The 21,241-nt window shown below is 42.5% G+C and overlaps 1 long non-coding RNA gene across 1 annotated transcript; it reads left to right on the top strand.

The window, feature by feature from the left end:
• The first annotated feature begins 736 nt into the window (after window positions 1–736).
• Window positions 737–4,753, top strand: LOC115553801 (uncharacterized). Its single transcript, XR_003978518.1, has 3 exons — window positions 737–874; window positions 1,015–1,077; window positions 4,383–4,753. It is a non-coding gene; the product is annotated as an uncharacterized LOC115553801 (long non-coding RNA).
• The last annotated feature ends 16,488 nt before the right edge of the window (window positions 4,754–21,241 follow it).

The raw sequence follows: 21,241 nt of genomic DNA, 5'->3' as shown, positions 1-21,241 counted from the left end.
TCCCTTTCAAAAAAAAAAAAATACATGTTCATCTTTCAAGCATGAATAAAGACACCAAGTCCCTCTGTCATGACTCTGTAAGATCAAAATTCTTGTAAAACTTCTGACCCTTGGTATTATGTTTATTTAAAATAAAATAAGTAACTTATTAAAATAAATAAATAAGACACTAAGTCCCCCCCCCCCCCCCCCCCCCCCACACCTTTTATCAGCTGAGGGCGTTTTCATGAGTCTCATAGTATTAGAACATGTGGTACTTGTTGATTACGTTGTTATGTCAATGTCAACGCCCTCAGCTGATTAAATAATGCCAGCGTTTTTTTTCAACTGAAAATTAGCACCCATGTCAACTTTTTCTGCTCCTTGCACCTTATCATGCTTATCATGCTACGCAGCATTACAAGCCCCTGCCGACTAAAACCTGAGGCCATTCAAGAGGAGGCATAGATAGAATCGCCTTGGGGTCAACTGTCATTTAATAGTCATCTGACAGATTATGTCAAGGTTTTAAAATGATTATTGTTATTAGCTGGTCATGTTATAACACAGCTGGAAATCGTGGATTTTCTGATAAACTAGCAAGCCTTTTTGACAGACAAAACAGTAGAAAGTATGTTAAGTGGGCTCATGCTGCCTTTTTGGTTTTGTCAAACAGGAGACGCCCACCGACCAATCAGATAGAGATTCCTGCAGGAAGGTTGCGCTCAGTTTCACTAGCCCACTTGTGCCTGTTCATTACAGCATCTATTCTCTCATTGCTTGTGAGAGGTCTAAAAAAAAGGTCTAGCTTCGCAACTGAATATTCATGACTTTCCTGTTTTGTTGCAGATTAAGGCAGAAGAGTTGAAATTTTTCGACCCTCAATTAAAGTAAGGTAATATAAACGCTGTCTAATCTGATATCCTTGTCATTATATTCAAGTCAGTATTTTATAAAATTCAGTTGGTTTATAAAACTATAACTGTATAAAAAAGAATGATTTATGGGGCCATTCGTACTTTCGGTTTCACTCAGGTCACTCCCGGAGAAACAACAAAGAGTTTCATCAAACATTATGGCTCCTTGGAACATCATAAGGTAGGCTATTTGAAGAATGATTATTCCCCGCTTTGCACCTGGTATTAAAATGCGTTTCGGGAGCTCGTATATTAACCTGTTATAGCCAAAACGGAAATAAATCCTGCTGTAAATGAAACCGAGACAAGGGTGGTGGTGAGAGAGAATCGCATAACTAATCAATTTGAACCGTTGCATGTGTGAAAGGGACTCTAGTTATGTAGCCAACAGTTAGGCCCTATCCCGTTCCTTTGGTCTTCCAAAATCTCCACCTTAACCCTACCCCTACCCCTTAACCCTACCCCTCAACCCTACCCCTACGAAATGGGTTGACAACCCTTCAAGACCCAGTTACAGTACGTCATTAGTAGTCGTTTGATATATATATATATATTTTTTTTTTGATACTTTTTATACAATATCCGTCTTTGGAATTTTACTGAATGTCTTAGGAATGCAACCTTACCCACATGGTAAAACACGTTATGATAAGAATATTATTCATGCTCAAAACCTGTTAGAAACTCCAATATTGCACTTTATTTTGGATGAAACATTATAAAAGATCAACATAATATATCAAACCAGAATAAATATAGAATTTGAGGTAGTATGCCATCCATGTAAAACATAAATATCAAGAACCAGTGATATAATTGAACTAATATTGCACATTACAAAAAAGGCAAAAGGGGCCCAAAAAAGGGTCGGTTTTAAATAGGGGTGTAACGGTACACAAAAGTCACTGTTCGGTACATACCTCAGTTTTGAAGTCATGGTACGGTACAGGACGGTACGGTTCATAGTTAATGGGAAAATTAAAAAAAATGCTTGTTTGTCAACAATGGAGAATGGCCGTAGATCAGCAGCAATGAAAACACCAATAGACTTTGTTATGGAATTTGTATTTCTGAATTCTCAGACAGGGGTTGGTGAAATAGTGTCGTGAGCTGGGTTTGCACGGCTAGTTTTTTTTTCACAGCAACGTTGATAGTAACACCTGGATGGTGCCTTTTCAAATGCGTGAGCATTAGGGATGAGTCGGTTGTGACCGATTCGTTCACAACGAACGAATCCCGAACGTGAACGACAAGAACTGGTTCCCCAAAACAAGAAGAACTGGTTCTTTGATTCTTTTTTTTTAACATAAAACAAAAATATTGTCACGTAAATAAAATATACAAACGAACAGAGCTTCGTCTGCCCGCGACCTTATATCGATTGAGTCTACAACGTTCTCAAAGATTCAGCCAATGAAAGGTAACAATGGTGTTGCCATGGCACCTGGGTAAACAAATGACAAGGTGGTACCATCGAATTTGCGCGCTTTCTCTGTCTGACGTATCTTGGGTCATACCATTCGACGTTCACTCATATATCCCTACATCCCGAAAATAGACTTGACCTCCATCTGTTCATTGGATAAACGCATTTCCCATTCCCAGGAATCTTTGCTCCATTCTACGTCAATTCAAGAACAAACAAAGAAATTAAACTGCAGTTCGTATTTTTTATTTATGACCATGAAAGTTCTGTAATGCCTGAATAATGAAGAATTAAATGTAAAGTAAAATAAAATATTGTCAGCATTCTGACAATATTTACGATAACATGAAAATAAACAAAATAGCATAATGAATGCAATTAACTGCAATCCAACAAACATACACATTACCAGCATAGATAATATACACAAAACAGATAAAACATTAATACCTGCATGAGCCAAAGAAATACGTGTCACTGCATGTAAACGCTCGTAGACAGGACCACATTCCCTCCTAGCAAACAAACAAACGGGGAAACCCTGAAGTACTCTGACGCACATGTATACAATAAAACTCACAAAAGGTACATTTGCAAAGCGTTAGCTGATATAACAGCGCTGTAGCATGTTCACATACGTAATTCCTAACACATTAAGTTACACATTAATCATTTTCATTGTCTACAAAACGATTTATATGCTTAAATATGACGACAAATACAACAACATACCTCCACTCAGATAGAAAACAGCATTCTGAGCTTGGCGCTGCATATACGTCACTAAACACGGAGCTCCCCTCTGGAGCTTTGGTGGTTGTGTTGTTATAAAGAAAATGCCTTTACAACATTGAAATGGGGTAATGATAATGCGACGGTCATCATCATTTATTTAATGATTATTAAAATAGAAAACACTTACCTTTGTGGTTTAAGATCCTGTCGCATCTTTTCCCCCGCCATCTTGACTTTTCTTGATTTTCCATTTTCTCGCAAAGTATTGCGGGAGCAAGTCACAACTGTAGCGTTGCAAGGGTGCCCATCGAAAATCTTAACTTCAAGAGGATGTTAGCCCTCCCCCTCACCCCTTACCCTGCCTTAAAAAGGCTTTCGGGACACGTCTCGCTGCGCATGAACGCGCAACAGCGAGGCGTAGGGGGGAGATTTCGGTTGGAGCAAAGGATTGAGACTGAGCCCAACACTGCAACTCCTCTGATGTCAGACATTATCCTGAGGATAATGTGCACATCCCCGCTGTACTGGGATGTGCGTCTCCAGTTCAACAGGGCTGCCCGCTGTACTGGGATGTGCGTCTCCAGTACAACAGGGCTCCCTGCTGTACTGGGATGTGCGTCTCCAGTTCAACAGGGCTCCCGCTGTACTGGGATGTGCGTCTCCAGGTCAACAGGGCTCCCTGCTGTACTGGGATGTGCGTCTCCAGTTCAACTGGGCTCCCCACTGTACTGGGATGTGCGTCTCCAGTTCAACAGGGCTCCCTGCTGTACTGGGATGTGCGTCTCCAGTTCAACAGGGCTCCCTGCTGTACTGGGATGTGCGTCTCCAGTTCAACAGGGCTCCCTGCTGTACTGGAGATTATTGTGGAAATAATCGACTAGTTTGCAAAGAGGCGAAGACAACAGAATATTAACATTAAGAGCTTTGATTCTCATTGCACCGTGAAAACGGCAACATCCATGACATTTACTTCTCTATTTCTGCATTTCATCAGAGCTCACACCCAACCATAACCCAATGACCACGTTTACTCATTAGTCTGGGGTTTTGCCCGACAAATCTCCTAAAATAGTGGTTGTTCTAAACGTCCACTCCTTATCGGAGACCGATTTATTTAAATTTTCTGTTTACTGAACACCGGATTTGCTTGACCCTCTCTACTGTTTTTCCAGCACACTGACCACTTCAGCTCATTATATTTTTCTGTAGTGTGTGTGTGTGTGTGTGTGTGTGTGTGTGTGTGTGTGTGTGTGTGTGTGTGTGTGTGTGTGTGTGTGTGTGTGTGTGTGTGTGTGTGTGTGTGTGTGTGTGATCATCCTACTTAGGTGCGTCGCTAGAATCAGAGTGTGACCAAAGCCATAAGGACGTGGTTAAAGACGTTCCTGCTTTTTGTGACTGATGTTAAACGTCCACAGTCCTTATTTTAGCCGCATTTCAGATATTTTCATTTAGTGTACAATTCTTAATTAACTGATGTCTACAGAACCACAGATACGATTCCCCTATTGGTAACGTCAAATAGGCTACATTTAAGCATGCAACTGGGATATAACATCTTTATTTGTTAACAACACAGAAATAATAACTAACTACAGAACAGTATGAATAGTTGATTGAACCAAACACAAATCTTTTCAAACCCCCAAATGATCTTCCAACCCGTCCCAAGAACTCGTTATTTAATTGATTAACTGCTTTTCTTTCATCTCTCCCCAGATATTTTTGAACTTCAAGAAAAGTCTGATTGATGGTTGAAGCCCCAACAAACCTGACAAACATGTTTCTAACATTCATGTTAATATGTTCAGTGTTTAATACGTTTAACGTTGCCGTTGTTGCTTCAATCGAATGTCTTGCCCGGAATGAATACCTAGCAGGGACGGAATGTTGCCCTGAATGTCCGCCTGGTAAGAGTCAAATATCTGAACTGTTATCACGCTGTCTGAAAGTCTACAACGTATAAAAAATGTACTGTTTAATAATCTACAACAGATACCACATCTGCTGTCTAATATTCTACCACAGATACCATATCTTCTTTCTTATAATCTACAACAGATCCTACATCTACTTTCTAATAATCTCCAACAGATACGACATCTATTGTCTAATAATTTGCAACAGATACCGCATTTACTTTCTAATAACCTACAACAGATACCACATCTACTTTCTAATAATCTACAACAGATACCGTCTACAAATCGGTCCACAAATCTACAACATGTCCAACATATACTGTCTATGAATCTACAACATATTCAAAGTGTTCTTTCCAACAGGATGGCATGTTGTAAAGAACTGCGCACACGGAAGCATTACAGAGTGCTCAACGTGCCCCAATGGTACTTTCCAAGCCGGCTATAATGAGCAGAAGCAATGCTCTACCTGTACAAAGTGTGACGCAGGTACATCTGTTATTTCATGGAAATGCCCCCCATGCAATCCCCGTATGTTGTGTTGATGAGAACGCTGTGTGGTTCATGTTGATATCAGAAGTTGTGTTGTTCATGTTGATATCAGAGAAGTTGTGTTGTTCATGTTTATATCAGAAGTTGTGTTGTTCGTGTTTATATCAGAAGTTGTGTTGTTCATGTTTATATCAGTAGTTGTGTTGTTCATGTTTATATCAGAGTAGTTGTGTTGTTCATGTTGATATCAGAAGTTGTGTTGTTCATGTTTATATCAGAAGTTGTGTTGTTCATGTTTATATCAGAAGTTGTGTTGTTCATGTTTATGTCAGAAGTTGTGTTGTTCATGTTTATATCAGAAGTTGTGTTGTTCATGTTTATATCAGAAGTTGTGTTGTTCATGTTTATATCAGAAGTTGTGTACTCTCAGGTTCTCTCAGGTTCCTCTGTAACTGTTGTGATTGACAGGTCTCGGTCTGAAGGTGAATGAGTCGTGTTCATCAACATCAGATGCTGTGTGTGAGGTCCTGGATGGATTCTTCTGTAGTGACTCTAACGGAGGTGGATGTAGGGCCACTCAGAGACACACGGTTTGCAGTCCTGGACAATACATCGGTCAAAGAGGTTGGTGTTCTATATATACTGTACGTCAACATAGATTATAGATAAATTCTTAAATAAATTGACATCTACCTATTCAGTCCCATAAGGTTCATCCAGCTTCTTACCATTTAATTAATTAGTGTCCAAGTTACTCCACGATCATCTACAACAGTCTGGCAGAGATACCCACAAACACCTTTTGATTAATCATCTCAGAATGGTTGTGTTTTAATAAAACATGAATATTCCTACAGGAACAGCAGATAAAGACACAGAGTGCCTTCACTGTACTGATGGAACATTCTCAGATGGCACATCGTCATGCCAACCCCACACAACGTAAGTGGAGTACAATCTATACATACAGTACAAGAATGGTGTGTTAAGAATTAGGCCTGGGTCGTTAAGATACATGCCATGTTCATCATTTTATGTTCGTTTTTTTATTATCAGAATTAGATATTGTTTAAAGGTCATTAATGCTTGACATTATATATAACTTCCATTCAGTCATTTTCTCCAAAGCGGTGTACAGTGAACTCAGACACAGGTAGATACAGGTCATTAGGAGCAGGTAGGGGTCAGGCATCTAGCTCAAGAACCTTCCTGAAGGCCTACAGGAAGGTTGTGGACATTGGGGATCGAACCCAGTACCTTTTAAACCTGGAGTCCAACACCCAGTCTACTACTCTGAGAACTAAAGGTCGTTTGGTCTTTCTCATTTCAGATGGGATTCTGTGAGATGGGTGCAGATAAAACCAGGAACTGGTTCAACTGATTCTACATGGGTTAAATACGTTGTGATTGGGGTCATAGTAATAGGATGCATATCTCTTATATCAATCATCGTCCTGGGAGGTAAGCGTGACATTAATATCTAACATGTATTATGGTTACATTCAACATTAATGTGTTATGGTTACATTAAACGTGCATGTATTATGTTACAATAAACTAACATGAACTGATTCTACGTGCATTAAATATGTGATGATTGTGTTGTATTGTATAATAGGATGCATATCTCTCATTATATCATTAGAAACACGTTTAACGGTGAAGAGAGGTAAGCATTACATTCAGCTCTATCATGTATCATGTGACATTAAACTCTTAACATGTATCATGTTACTTTAAACCATAATGTATTATGGTAACATTAAACTAGCATGTATTATGTAACACTTAAATAATATGTATCATGGTTAAATTAAACTTTAACATGTGTCATGGTTACAATAATAAAACATGTATCATGGTTACATTAAATGAACATGTATCATGTTTCATTAAACATTAATGTATTATGTTACACTGAACTAACATCTATCATGGTGATGCGGAATGATAGAGACTTCTCTCCTGACATGTTACTGTATTGTTTATCTCTATATAGCATGGGTTTATATAAGACGTAAGAAGGTAAGTGTTATTCCTGGTTTTATACAGAACACAATAATAGGTGTGACCCTAGCTGGCAGTGGTGGAGTCATTAGATGATGACCTTGTAATGAACCCAATGTTGATATTTTATTCACTTTTTCTTTAATAGAGATTAATTTACATAGTATGTTCTTATTCTACATGTTTCACTTTGTAAATGAGTAACAGATCATTTAATAATATCCATTTACTTGCAAAGGGTTACTGCATATTTCATAATATCAGTCATAGTCCTGGTAGGTAAGGGTTACATTAAACTAACATGTATCATGGTTACATTAAACTAACATTGAACTCTAACATGTATCATTTACATTCGACTTTAACGAGTATCATGGTCACATTAAACTAATGTATGGTTACATTGAGCTAACAAGTATCAAGGTTATGCTGAATGATATTGACTTCTGTCCTGACATGTTGCTGTATTGTTTATCTCTATATAGAATACGCTAATCAAATATGTCTGAAGGTAAGTGTTATAACTTGTTTGATACAGAACACAATAATATGTGTGAACCTAGCTGGCAGTGGTGGAGTTATTAGATGATGACCAGAGACGGATTAACACCCAGGCTAGCCTCGGCTGAGCCTAGGGGCCCAGGTGTGCAAGGGGCCCTGGATTGGCCAGACAGAAATACGTGGTCGCAGCAGCTATGGGGAACTCACACTTGTTTCTGTATCATTGTTGTTTTTTTAGTGTGTGTGTGTGTGAGTGCCGTGTAATATTCCTAGCTCGCTTTTACACATGGCACTAAATGGATTTTTTTCTGCGTGATCAGTAAGGGGGCCTCACACAAATAGTAGCCTAGGGGCCAATGACCACCTTAATCCCCCACTAATGATGACCTTGTAATGAAACCAATGTTCATATTTTACTCAAATTTTTATTTTATTGAAAAAGAAACCACTGGAACAGGTGAAGGAGTGTTACGGTAAGTTCTTCTTCCACACGTATCACTGAGTGAATGAGTAACAGATAATTTATTAATATCCAGTGATCTGCAAGGGTTATTGACTCACACCAAGTCAAATGATATCACTGTGATTCAAAACATTTCATCTAATTGTAGCAGAGTCAGAGCCGACCTAGCAGAGGGACCAGAGTGGCAGACCTACTGAACAACATCCTTAGCGCCTCCCAGTCCATCACCTCCACCTCCCAGTCCATCCCCTCCACCTCCCAGTCCATCCCCTCCACCTCCCAGTCCACCCCCTCCACCTCCCAGTCCATCCCCTCCACCTCCCAGTCCACCCCCTCCACCTCCCAGTCCACCCCCTCCACCTCCCAGTCCACCCCCTCCACCTCCCAGTCCACCCCCTCCACCTCCCAGTCCACCCCCTCCACCTCCCAGTCCATCCCCTCCACCTCCCAGTCCATCCCCTCCACCTCCCAGTCCACCCCCTCCACCTCCCTGTCCATCCCCTCCACCTCCCAGTCCATCCCCTCCACCTCCCAGTCCATCCCCTCCACCTCCCAGTCCAGCCCCTCCTCCTCCCAGTCCAGCCCCTCCTCCTCCCAGTCCAGCCCCTCCACCTCCCAGTCCATCACCTCCACCTCCCAGTCCATCCCCTCCACCTCCCAGTCCATCCCCTCCACCTCCCAGTCCATCCCCTCCACCTCCCAGTCCACCCCCTCCACCTCCCAGTCCAGCCCCTCCTCCTCCCAGTCCAGCCCCTCCTCCTCCCAGTCCACCCCCTCCTCCTCCCAGTCCAGCCCCTCCTCCTCCCAGTCCACCCCCTCCTCCTCCCAGTCCAGCCCCTCCACCTCCCAGTCCATCACCTCCTCGCCCCGGTCCATCCCTTCTACCTCCCAGTCAGCCTACAGGTCTGGTGCTGGAGAGAGAGACATCGAGATGGGTCCAGGATCAGACCCTAAGTATCAACCGTGATTCACTATTGAAGGGGAATGACATTGCAGAAGTAACGCCAGTTCTAGAAATTCTGGATCAACCTGAAAGTGAATCTGAGTATTCAAACTGAGATACTAGGGGAGGAAATACACCAGTCTGATTCCTCCCTGATGCCAGCTTTAACAGGAGAAGAGGCGTGGTGTTTATTATCATTATTTGATCAATCCTCACATTATTCTTCTATCTGTGGCTCACACAGCAAAGACAAGCGTGGTGTTAACAGATAGTGTGAGGTGTCTGAAGCACCCAGCGCCCGGGCGCCGTCCCCCCGGGACCTCCTGCTCCCCGGGCGCCGTCCCCCCGGGACCTCCTGCTCCCCGGGCGCCGTCCCCCCGGGACCTCCTGCTCCCCGGGCGCCGTCCCCCTGGGACCTCCTGCTCCCTGGGACCTCCTGCTCCCTGGGGGACGCCCAGTTGGGACTTTGGTGATGGACCTTGGCTCGCTCTCAGCGATGGCGGCACCAGGCCTCCAGCTGAAGGGGTTGAGCGGAGCGCTCGACCTGGGGGGTGGTCTGACCAACGCTGGGAGGGAGGCGGGGGCAGCTCCATTGACCGCCTTGTAGGACGGAACCGTCGTCTGGAATCTGATGTGAGCGACTACAGGGAGCCAGTGGAGGTCCCGGAAAAGGGGCTATTTATTGGTCTTTTTGTGTTATTTTATGTGTCTTTTGAATTAACTTTATTTTTCTACTTGCAATGTTATCGATATAAAATGCTAAACATAGAAGATGTAGTCAATAAAATCAGGACATGTTTAATATTTTGTAAACGTGTTCAAAATAAGGTTCTATATTCCCATTGTCTTTATTCAGGTAAAGATAGTGCATATGCACTATGTTCAATTCACTCACTCAAACAAAACCTTAAGAGTCAGAAACCAGCTGATACACCAGACTGGGTTGACATCAGGTTCTGTTCGGGTCAGACGTCCCCTCAGTGTCACGAAGGCTGCAGCCTGGGCTTTGGGACGCAACCTCGATGATTTATGAGTGAGTCGTGCTGTGACATCTGCTGGCGGAATATGTAACTGGTTTCAGTTTGGATATGACGCAGTTTTAATTTGAGTTTGGTAGGCAGCTAGTCTCATATAGATAATGCGTCGTCTTTACATCATTGCTAAACTGCTTCTTTTGCTATTTATTGAAGTGGTTTAACCTCTTATACAGTAGGCCCTGGGTTTAAAAATGTGTTGTAGATTGTAGCAGGCTATAGTGCCGCGCACTTATATTGATCGAGTGCGGAAACATGGTTCGAGGTGGAAGGGTTGTGATTCGACTGGTATCAGAATGTTAGCTTGTTCTCAATTTATACTATGGAAAAGAAAATGATAAGTAAGCAGTCCGTGGCCCGGGTTACCACTCCCACTCCCACGGCTTTCGTGGACGTTTTGCAGTGATAACGCGACACGGTGGTCTGGCTAGTCTCACTACAGATATGAAAGCCATAAGGAAAGGCGTTCAGCTCATCGTCTATCAAGGAGCAATCGATTTCTGAATACGTATCGCAAGTAAAACAATGTCTCTCGAGGCCATTTTAATTGTAAATGAATAGCCTACATACATCCAGATGTAGGCTATTGTCTATCAAAAACGTGGTCCGAAGATCCTCGGGTTCCGTCATCCCTGAGCTGAGCGGTCCGTCTGATCGACGCTAGGCGCATTCCCCTGATGGTTCTTTACGGGTTTGATTGTGAACCCGGTCTCGGTCCTCCTACCTCGGGGATACTTTCACACATTGAGATCGGGGGACTCGGTCCGATAAGGGTGAAGCCAGGTGAGACTTTGAGGCATTTTCATTGGGTTCGGTCAGCGTGCACACTGGACTTTGTTGGGCGGACCAACAATGTAAGAACATTTGACAGAACCTCCGAGAGAAACTCACGGGGCTTCCTATATTAATTCAATCATGATGAATTTGATATGTATAATCCTGCAAAACATACAAACTTTAAACATAAAATAAAGCACTTTGTTTATAATAGTAAATGTATTTCAATGCAATAAATACATTTTAAATAAGAAAATAAATAAGACACCAAGCAATGATAAGAGATCAGACCATCAGCCACCGGTAGGCTCTTCCTCCAGCTATTTCAGTTCACCAATGTGTAACTAAAATATGTAATAATTAATCTAGACAAATGGTCTAACATGGAACAGAGTTAAGTTATATGTTGCAGGAGGTAGGCTCAGATCAGAGTGGACCATCAGTTTCATGAGGGTCAGAGTGTACCTGCCAGATAGGTCACGTGACGGCGGTATCAACGGTGGGCCTATCAAGTATTATATTATAGGGCTATAAACTCGGGCACTACCGTCACAGCCGGGGCAATGTGGCAAATTGAAAGTCAGCTTTTTGGCTTATCAACTTGTTAATCATTAAACGACACAAAGCAGGGACAAAGTGCAATACGTCTGCATTCTGTCCTGGCCAGGATAATGGCAGCCGTCTCCTTACGTATTCAGTCTATCGGACAACCAACTACATTTATTTTTCGAGATGCTTTGAATAATGCCAATGATCACCGTCTTCGCGTTCAGTTTGTCTCCTATAGTCCTCGACATGGTAAATAAGGTCAGTCATAATCAGGTTTTATTCACTGTTGGTGTCCATCGACCTCATCCTCGTTTAAAGCCCGCTGTAAAGAATTTTGAGGATTCTCAGGAACTTGTGTAACAGTGTGGGGCAAATGACGGATCTTACACACCTAGACATTTAGGCTACATTTCAGGGCATTTAGCAATTAAGGCTAAAAGCTTGGGATTTTTTTTCGTCTACCTGCCAGACGTTACCTATCTGGCAGGTCAACATGTTGCAACACAGTCTCACTCCCTACTCGTCAAATGTGTGACGCATGGCCAAGGATCCCTGGCGTCAATTTCCGACGAAAAATGGGTAGGTTACCTTTTTCGTCGTTTTTCAACGCCAGATAGACATTCATGTTAATCCCTCACCGTCGGATATAGACGAAAGGAAATCAATGTCTATCAACGGTGATGCCGTCACGTTATGCAACTATTGTCGATTGATTTGTTTGACAGATTCACCATTAAACGTGTTTCTGATGACATTTCTAGTGAGAAATGTACTTTTTCCTTGAATAATCTTCAATCAGTGAATGTGTATGATCTTTATTAATCTTTATTATCTGAATTGGAAATGCAATATTTTAGGATTGATTCACCGTTAAACGTGTTTCTAATAACATTTCTAGCGAGAAATATACTTTTTACTTGCATAATCTTCAGTCAGTGATTGTGTCTGATCTTTAGTTTTATAATTAGGAAGATTTAATCGTCTCGCTCGCATGTTTCAACGACGTCAGGTTGCTAGGGACGCTGCTTTCGCTAAACTAGCAGCTCACGTGTTTCCTGCGTTTGTGTTATTAAACCGTTACTTTGTGTACGTTTTCAGTGTACGTTTTCGTGAACACTGGATTACGTCACATTTCAACATAAAATAGCGTGTTAGCACACATACACACACACACACACGCACGCACACACACACACGCACACAATGCATTTCGCTGCTAAAACAACAACTTGGGCTGCTTCTAGGACATTTTGGGTGGATTTTGAACGGTATGTGGGCAGGACGTTTTTTGCAGGCAGGACCTGGCAACCCTGCGCTGTTGCCCGAGGTGCAGAAATGCTCCGGAACAGATCTGGATCCACCATGGGCAAAATAATTGTCATGAATAGCATGAATAGATTCATGCATTATCATTCAACTTGAACATGTGTTTTTACAGTATAGAGTGGTGGAGGGATGACGTATGTTGGCCAACCCGGAAGTGAGCGTCGACCTGGGTTTCCCTTGACAAAAAGCCAACGGGTTTTTCCATTGGAATTTGGATTATTGCAGAAAAATTAGCATCTTTGAAGCACCTCCACAAAAACTGAAAATAAATAAATAAATAAAAAGAACTGTGCTCCAAAGAACGAAATGTAAACCAATGCATTCTGAATGGGAGTGTTTCTCCGATTTTTCCATGCTACACAGAACGAAATGTAAACCCATGCAAATAAAGACTTCATGGTCATAATAATTTAAATATCATTATTCTCCTCAGTGTGTAGGGTGGTATTCTATTTTTTTCAACGGGGTTGCATCCAGTCACTTGACCGTCATGGTTGCTATGGTGGTTGCTATCGACCAGCCCCTCTAATCCTTACATGGTAGGGCTTTGACTTTTGGCCAAAAATCATATTCGAAGTTCGTTTGTTTATTAATATTAGTATTCGAATATATTTGAATATTTATTAATAATATTTTGACCATTAAATGCCTTCAGTAATACCTGGGCTGAATCCGAGTACTTATTACATACTATTTATGTTCAGTGTCTACTACTTGACCGTACTACACTTGTAGTACGGTCTACAGCTATGCGTAGAACGCCTCTGAACTCTTCCGAACACCGCCGTAACTCCACCGGATGTTTGGAGATGACGTGTCTCCCCTCAGATGCCGGCAAAATTACCTTGATAAGTTACCTGTTTTCCATCTTGTCATCGTTGCTATTAAATTAAAAATGTCTCTTTTTACTTAATTACTTACTTTACTTTTTTACTCTTTTTAATGTCTCTTTTTTTCGCCGCTTTCTATGACGTCTTTCTAAGCCGCTGTTGGTAGTGTCGGGTCAGCCATCTCTTCTTCGTTCGTTACCAGACTCGTAGTCTGGTAACGTAGTGACCTACCGTTGTATACTGTGGCGGTAGTACGCATTCGGAAACGTTTTCCGTGCTACACAATGCACACTGAGCATTCGGACGCGCTATATTTGTGGCGTACTACAAAATGCATACTATAAGTATGAGTATTCGGATTCAGCCCTGGATTGGGCTTTGCGAGGTTTGTTTGCAGGCGTTGCTATGGTTACCGGTCTTGCGTGTTCCAACGGTTTATTATGTTTCTAATAAATCGCTGTCTAATCAATACTTCATTCACTGCCTCTTCCGTGGTCATTACAATATTATGAATAGACTGCATGGGTTCTCCGACGTCTCTCCCTCTTGGCCTGCCCATAACAGGTTCGAATATTAAGGGCTGCCTAATATTCGTTCGAATTATTTTTATTTTTTTTGATATTCGAATTATATTCGAATCACGAAGTTCGAAGTCAAAGCCCCATTACATGGCTCTAAAAACCACGCGGCAAAGGAGCTGCCGTCCATTGTGTTGTTTTTGTCGTAAACTAGGGTCCGATGGTTAAAAAATAGACAGATATTCCAAGGTATCCTTAAAAGGCAGCTTGGATGTTTTTATTTTCTGCAGTTTAGACTTCTATAACCTATTTTTGAAAGCAAAACACCAAGCTTAATGATTTAACGAGGCAGGGTTATTTGTAACAATTTATTGAATATATATTTGTGAGAGGTCATTCCTTCTCCTGAGTTTGCTTCCTATTTATGTCTAGTGTACAACCCTACTGTCCACAAGCATCACCCCCCCCCCTCCCCATATGGATTTGGAGAATTGTTGCCACGTCCCAGTGGTGGAGGTATCATATATATGAAAGAGGGCATTCAATTATACTACAATGATCAATTAGGAGGCCGAAGCCCTAAAGGAAGTGATGCAATAGGTGACTGCAGGTCGACAACATTTAAGTAAGCTGTACTTTGAGGTCTCTTATATATCAAAGGGGGTCTCAAAGGACGCATACACTTCAACCTGTGGCTCCAGCCCTACAGGAAATGACTCAGCAAGTGCTCCATCTCGTTGCACCTGAACACAGCGGCTCGCTTGCAAGATTTTGGCCTGAAGTTCTTCCCAGACCTACACCCTAGCCATCCAACACGCATATCTGAGAATCAGGCTTCTCTTTAATAATGACAAAAAGTTACAAGAGAAATACACATTAACTTTTGTCTCATAAGCGGCGTGGTGCCGGCTCCTTTTGACCTTTTGACACCAGACTTCTGGGGGAATAGCTGAATCAATTCATTAGTCAATCAGAAGCATGTAAATATCTTCCCGGTGGCGTAAGAGGGCGAACAAGGTGTCCTTCAACATCTACGCTTCCAGGCGATTGCAACGGTGCCACACATGAGCATATTCGAACATGTTTAATGGTAGTAATTAGCTGTCGAAATTGGAGGCCCTAATCAATAATGAGCAGCTATTGATTTGCTTCCCGATGGAAATTTGTGACAATTGACATGTTATTTAGCATCTACACGTTCATCTCCAGTTCAACAGGTCCCCCTACTGTACTGAGATGTGCGTCTCCAGTTCAACAGGGCTCCCCGCTGGACTGGGATGTGCGTCTCCAGTTCAACAGGGCTCCCCGCTGGACTGGGATGTGCGTCTCCAGTTCAACAGGGCTCCCTGCTGAACTGGGATGTGCGTCTCCAGTTCAACATGGCTCCCTGCTGTACTGGAGATTGTTGTGGAAATAATCTACTAGTTTGCAAAGAGGCGAAGACAAAGGAAAATTAAGATGAAGATCTGTTATTCTCATACCCTTGAAAACTGAAACATCCCTGACAATTACTTCTCTATTTCTGCATTTCATCAAAGATCACATCCAACCATAACCCCATGACCACGCTTGCTCATTAGTCTTTGGTTTTGCCTGACACATCTCCTAAAATAGTTGTTGTTCTAAATGTCCACTTCTTGGCCCAGTTTCCCGAAAGCATCGTTAGCCTAAGTGGTTTGTGAAGTGCCCCGTACGTGCATCGTAGTTTCAACACCGCTTCCCGAAAGCATCGTCAGGTAACGAACGTTGTGAAAATCGGAGGGCTCCAGGGGTACTCGTAGGGCGCTAAGAGCATCGTCACTATAGCCTCAGTAGAGACGCCAGCTGGACATTCCGTGGTGTTTTATTAAAACACATCCAATACCACTGAATGTCCAGCTGGCGCAATTTAGCAATACCCCAAAAACAGTGGTTACCGCTGATATATTACTCATAGACTACTGTTAGATTTAAACAGCAAAGACAGAGGCATGTTAGAAGTCAACAACAACAACATAATTTATTGCAGCAATTTAAAATTCCAAAAATACATGCGCAGCTGAAATGTACCGATCAAACGCCACGTCACAAGTCATATAAAAAAAATTGAATTATTCCATTGCACTTGTGTGAGAGGTTGCTTTCGAGCTGCACTTGCTGTCTCCCTCTGGTTTTAATTCAACCATGGTTAAAATGTCCTCATATTGATCAATGACATAAGACATACTGTCCATGAATCATGCTGAAACCAGCGGGTGTCGGAGAATTTCTGCAGGCGCTTTATGTTGCGATTGTTTGCATTAAGCACTGTAGGCGCTTCGGTGAGGCTGTGGTGAAGTTCACTATTTATTGGAACGTGTTTACAGACAGTTACAAATATCCCTGACCATAGTTAATCGCGTTTGTAGCCTACACAAAGAATAAACATTCAGGAGTATTCAAATTATTTTAAAGAGGTCTAGACTCCATGCGCAGCCCCGCCTTCTCCAGTGAACCAAGAAAGCCTGCGCCGTGACGAACGGGGGATTTGACCCCCTCGGTTATACACAGGAAGCTTGAGATAAGAAGGTGAAATCGCCGGGCGTGGCTCGCTGCGACCGAACCGGCTTGGCAGTGTAGAAGGCCTATACATCATCCTTCCCAACAAAATGGGCAAGAGCTAGACCAAGCTCTCCTAATCGGGTCAGCAATAGCCGTGTGTCAATGCCCAGCCTCTGTGTTTGAATGATAATGAATTAATGGCACGTTGCATTTTTTAGGTTTACACCAAAGATTCTAGACTAGAGAGTGCGCGCCAATCAATGAAACCTTATGAGGAAACAAATAAAGTCTGCTCTCTTTGTTGCGCAAAGCATGTTTCAGAAATCAGCACATTAAGATAAATGTAGCAGTGGACAGTTACAATCCTACGAATGTCGTTAGAGCAGTGCACGCGCGGTCATGTGGAGTTTTGGGAAACGGTCCAAAGAAATGTACGAAGGTTCCCAAGATCCTTCGGGAGAATGATCCTACTAGCGTGGATCCATCGATATCGGCAAAACGAGGCCCTTATCTGATACCGATCTCTTTTAAATTTCTGTTTTATGTAAACATTTACCTCAGGTTTCCGGTTTTGCTTGACCCTCTCTAGTTTTTCCAGTACACTTTTTCTATTATATTTGTGTAAATATAATTTGACTGTAAAACTGAACTATATAAAATCGGAATCGAATGACTTCGAAATTTTGCTTTGACGCAACCAAATGTGTATGTTAACACGTAGAGCTGAGTCGTGTTAACACGTCATATTTTGAAGGGTTAACGAACGTAACAAAACGTCGGGTCTCATTTTGGTGTGTTTACATGCAACTGGTCTATCACAGTCAACTGGGTGATCCATTCTTGTCTTTAGGGGTGATAGAAACATTACAGAATACAACTAGCGAAGTATCTTTCCTTGCAAAAGCTGCATGGATTGTTGCCTCATCGTCTGATGATGCTAGTCTAATACATTCCCCAAATGTTTGGTTTCATAAGACAGAAAGTTGTGCAGCGCCATCAACAAGTTTCTTTAAACATTTAGGGCCCGGCGCAAGTGACTTAGTGACTTAGTCTCTGGCGCATGTGTCGTTGCTAGTTTACAACTGGCGCAGAGCGTTCTTTTCCCACCACCGCCACTCGCCGGTAAATTAGGGATTGATCATGCGCCCCAAGGGGCGGTTCGGCGGAAGGAGGAGGCGTGTTCTGGCGCAAACGGTATTTTGCAGTTTCTGAATACCATTGCGCTACTGACCAGGAAATACCTGGTTTAAAGTCAGTGGCGCGTTGTTCAGATGCTATTTTAAGGGCGCATGCATACATGCGCATGCGATGCACACGGATTGCTTGTGCACCTTGCGCATACACTTTGCTTCTCCCATCTACCTATCCGCACATTCTTGGTAAATTATTTGGGAAAGAACAGCTGATGCAGCGGTAATAAGTTGTACTTTTAAATCAATGCATCTGCAAACACCGCACATCAAACACATATTTTCTTGACAGAGACATCGTGTAGGCCTACATGCCCATAACTTTTAGGATTGATGAGTATCTGATCGTGAAAAACATTGTTTTACCGCGAGTGAGTGTTAAAAAGAATGAATGAATGCGGGCGCGCGTGTGTGCTCTGTTTAAACACACGCAAACTAAACACGTAACGCATAATACAATCAATTGCAATGTCTATTACCGCGGGGACACATGCATATTAGGATAGCATACAATACTGATAAGAAGCAATGTATTGCGTGTATCATTAAATAGAACCACAGTTACCGCATAACATATGTTATATCATACAAGTTTTCTTTGCCGAAATTTATTTGAGGACTCAGTATTTCTGAAGTTGTGGAAGAAAACCCCTTATTCCATGTGTGAATTAGGCCATATTATTTGGCAATAAACTGAGCCATTTGCAGTTTGAAATTCATGTGCATCTGTCTCATCGGAGACTGCAGATGCGCTGTCAAAATATCAACTCGTCCGATTCAAATGCGCTCATGGCTCTTAAAGGGGATGGGAGCTGGCACTCATTGGTTTGTTGGACGTTACGCCCAAACCACACCTACGGGTAACTAGGCTGCTTCAGACCAACCCTTTTGACACTTGCGCCGCGACGCAAGTGTCATTTATCCGACTGTAAAATAGCGATAGCGCCGTAGAACCGCCCACAAAGCTACTTGCGCTTTGCGCTTCCCACTGGCGTTTCAGACTGTTAAAATAGGGCCCTGAAACTTTAAGTTTTCACTTAGAAATATTACACGTTAAAGATCCCATGGCATGCTACTGTAGCGGTTGCGTACTCTCTCGTTGCGTTGTGATTGAGACCACGATGGAACCATTGGCAGCCAGCCGTTTATTCTGGTGGAATATTTAACATGGGAAATGCTCTTTGAGAACCCTCACAATGGCAGCCTCTCCCAGCCGGGGTATACGTAGACTAGGCATTTACATGGAAATAAATATCACATTAAACAAATTAATATTTGAATGGGCGTTTGGTGACATACCTGGTGGAATATTTAACATGGGAAATGCTCTTTGAGAACCCTCACAATGGCAGCCTAACATGAGAGAAAGACAAGCTGAAGTACACATTCTTGGCGAAGTCCACGCTAGCTAAGTAGCTACGACCAAAGCACATGGTAGCCAAGCTAGCGATCCTAAGCCTTAAGTCCATTTAAATGTAATTACCGATTCCAAGGAACACAATATATATATGTACAAGCAACCAAGTATTAATACAGTATTATGTACATTTAGACTCCCGTAATACATCGCCAAAGTGTGGATTCATATTTAACTGCTCTGACTACCTACCTCTCCCAGCCGGGGTATACGTAGACTGAGGAGAGGAGGCAGCAACGTACAATACAACCCCCGCATTCCGCTAGGGGGAGCTCTAGCACTCCAACCAAGGCTCCCACTACCACAGCCAGCGCAAGGATCTCGCTGGCAATGGCAAGTGGGAAGCATTAACCCTGCTACACTACTTTACGGATGCTTTTATATAGGTGTTAGTGGGCCCCTAATATAGCATTTGAAGATGTTCAAGAAATGCACCCTTGGTTCAGAATTACAGCCACTACGAGCCAGTCCCACAATGAGCTCTCCACAACACAAACGGGCCGTTTTTTAGAGGCGGGTCAAGGTGGAGGGCGGGGGTGTTGGCCTTAGCAGCTTGGGGCCACGGTACCATGTGCGTTAGTGTTTACGGTGGATGTATCGCAATGGCTAGGATTCATAATTTCATCCGAGGCGCTTTGCGCGAGCTTGCTTATTGTGTTGCGTGTTATGCGCCATAACACCAACAGCAGAACGATCCAAATAACAAAGGAGTGTACGAAACTTGTGTTACAGTGTGTGGATTCACACAAAAAACACACACATGTGGCGCTCGCATGGTCGTAGCTCATCGTCTCATTGGCAGACCAAATTCTCTGGGCGGTCAAAGCAGAGCAAGGGGACGTAACCTGGCCCCTTAAGACGACACATGGGGCCAAATTCCAAATCGGCGCGTCTGAGCTTTCATTTTTCTAAGGCATGCAGGATACCTAGTGCTCGTTTTACACCTAACGCCATTTCTAGCCATTGGGGGACCATAGGTAGGCTATGGGAAACTCATAATAATGTTAGAAGCATCATAAAGTGACATTTTCATGCCATGGGACCTTAACACGTATCAGTCATGTTAACGCAACATTTCTAAAACCTTATTTGCGCTGATGGCCTACGATATAACTTAGGCTAAAATCACTTGGTTCGTTCACACCAAGTGCTATATCAGCACTCGTGGCCAATGAAATTACTTGGTCAGACCTTACGTGTCTTTAATGCTTGGTTGACCATCGTCCAGGAAATGGACATGACTACATCCATATAACTGTTCATGTATTTTCAAACTACATATGAATGAGTTATCACATTTATTAATGCTGTATCTTTTATTTTTCTCTCCCTAGATACTTCTGAAGTTCAAGAAGAAACCTGCAACTGCGTGGCAATGATATGGCAGCCAACAATGCGTGTGGCCCATATATTTAGAATCTACACATGATAAAACAATACACCTTATTTCGCTGTGATAAACAAAAAAACCTACTAGGTTGAAATGGACAACCATGTTCTTCCGATTGATGTTGTTCTGTTCAGTTTACATTAATTACGTTGGCCTTACCCTGCCTTACCCTGCTTACGAGTGTGGGGAACAAGATTACATTGTAGGAGACCTTTGTTGCCCTAAATGCCCTCCTGGTAAGAGTAAAATATACAAACCGTTAAAATTGCCTACAAATCTACACATTTTACTGTCTAATAATCTACAAC

This window comes from Gadus morhua, chromosome 1 (assembly GCF_902167405.1).
Source record: "Gadus morhua chromosome 1, gadMor3.0, whole genome shotgun sequence".
Classification (NCBI taxonomy): domain Eukaryota; kingdom Metazoa; phylum Chordata; class Actinopteri; order Gadiformes; family Gadidae; genus Gadus; species Gadus morhua.
This window is presented reverse-complemented; position numbering and strand designations above follow the sequence as displayed.